Consider the following 2,566-nt stretch of genomic DNA (forward strand, 5'->3'; position numbering starts at 1 on the left):
TCATTTCTGGGAATATATACCAATTTTATTAATTGCCTATCTTAAAATTCCTGTAAGTTTGACTCGGATGGAACTCTATCTTAAGACTAGAAGTGAGGTTTTTACTTTCTTTTAATATGATTACTATTATTGTTATTATTTAAATAATGACTTGTAAATCACAGCTTGATTTGGAGTTGCCCGTGTGTTCTGTCTTCACTGTAGTTGGCGGTTTACCGTGGTGTTGATTTAAAGAAATAAATGCCCATAGCAGCATCATGTCTGTTGGGAACACACGCTTCGCTCTCTATATATTGTAACTGAGTGGTTAGGAAATCTTAGGGCACATGGTGTTAACATGGGCCTTGGAGAGGAGGTGTGTTGTTCTAAAAGTGCTGAGAAAAGTCTAGACATTGTGACGGAAAGCAGGGTGGAACTGAATGTGGGCATTGTTTGTGTATTTGTCTGTTTCCTTAACTCTTTCGATGATCCGGGAGCATCTTCGCCCTCTGCAGGGAGTCCCGTAGTAATGATTTGTGCCTAATGCATCCCAGGAACGTGGCGGGTGACTGGAACACAATCGGAGGATCCCTAATTACCAACTTCTGTAAATAACCCAACATGAGAGAATGGCCTAGAGTGGAGGTCTTCAGGATCTTTGACGCTGCTGACACATTGAAGAACTTAACCAAGATCCCACCTTAAATGGGGAGGGCCCCCAGACAGACTTGAAGACAGAAAACAAAACAAAAGAAAAACTCTAAAATGGATCCATGCTGCCTGTCATGCCTTTTGTGGGAAAAAACATCTATAATACCAAAATGAGTCATTGTGTTTAATTCCTGACAGATCCCAGCTTGTGTGGATCAACAATGCTAGCCAATGTAATGTTATCGGTACCACGCTGGTGACAGGATGGCGTGTCGGGAATGGTGTAAGAATGGGGTTGTTCAGTCTACCTAGATCCTCTGGGAAAACTGCAAGACCATTTACATATCAGTACAAAACTCCTTTATTTCATTAAAAGATGGAGAGTTAATGTCAATTTATTAAGATCATGTATTGATCCTTTAAATTATTAAAGGTTTACATTTGATAGGACAAATGGGTTTGGCAGTGAAATATTTTTATACAATAGATACATTTTGGGCTTTTTATTTCCAGGACTATTGGGAAACGTGAGCAGGGTTGAATTTCATGGTCTTTTAGTGCAACCAAAACAATTTTTATTCTCTTTGTAACAGAATGGGCAAAAAGCTAAGGTTTGTATGTTAAACTAACAGTGGTGCAGGGTGAATTATTTACATCTATGTATGAATCTATATACTTAGGTGAAGAAAAAAAAATGACTCACATTCCTGTAACATAAAAGCCAATTGCTAGTTGACAAGCGACCTCTTTTCTCTGTACCTAGGTAAGCCCATGAGTATGGAGTTTTAATCTGTACAGAAAGAAATGTATTATTGAAAAGACTGGTCTTTCTGCTGCTGGGGAAATAGTAGACTAGCTGATTCTTCCAACAACTGTATGATCAGGGACGCGGTAGAGTATTTCTTTTGTCTTTGCTCAAAGCCATACAAATATAAATATATAAAGGTTATTAATAAATTCAACAAAATAAACTAAAATCATGAATATTTTATTTTATCAACATAACCCAACCTTTTGTTTTATTACTGAGTACAGATTTGACTCTGTCTTTCTATCTTTACATCTTCAGGTTTCCAAGAGGGCTTATACATGATAATCACAAAATTAATTATAGATATTCTATAAGGGTAGAAAGGAATTGAAACAGGACATAAGCTCTCAGCTAGTTCTCTGTATGGTATACATTGGGTTTTGTCTTTTAAATTCTTTTCTCTGTCATTCCTTAGCATATGGTTGTCCAACTTCAATACACAGACATTTCTCTGGTATTATTGGATATGGAGATTAGAGATAATTAGAAATAAAGCCTGTAATTTATATATACAAACCTATTTTATGGAAGTCTTGAGCCTCAGAAAGGCTTTGCATAAAGATAGAACCTCCCTACACATGTGGATTTGGAATGAGATCTGAAAGCTCAAGATAGAGTTTATTACAGTGAGTGAAGGTGTCCTGAAAACTGTAAGATAAACAGCAGGGCAGGAGTATTCATCAAAGAAATAGCCTGTCCCCAGGCCTTGGTGACCACTCTGCAGGTGAGTGATTCCCTCACGGATGCTTGCTTGTTTGTAAATGGCTATGTTGCCATTTAGGGACTGAAATGAGCATAACCTCTGCAGGACACTGCACAGCACCACCAGGCTGCTCCGGTAACTCCCGAAGGTCTTGGGTGATTTAGACAATGGGATGTGTTTTGAATTTTAGACCTGTGATTTCAAAGCCTGAATTATTGACACTTCCAAATACCAACATCTCTATTACCTTTCAGACTCACCTGTAAAGTCTCCATGTCTTTCTTTTCAACTTAAGTATTGATAGTTGTTAATTGCACTATGCTGCTTTGTTCCTGTGGACCTCGCTTTCATCATTTATGACACGAAGCTGTTTGAACAAGATTGCTCTCCCTTGGACCTCTATCCTCTAGAACACGTGCCAT

The sequence above is a fragment of the Myotis davidii genome, unplaced genomic scaffold, assembly GCF_000327345.1.
Source record: "Myotis davidii unplaced genomic scaffold, ASM32734v1 scaffold143, whole genome shotgun sequence".
NCBI lineage: Eukaryota > Metazoa > Chordata > Mammalia > Chiroptera > Vespertilionidae > Myotis > Myotis davidii.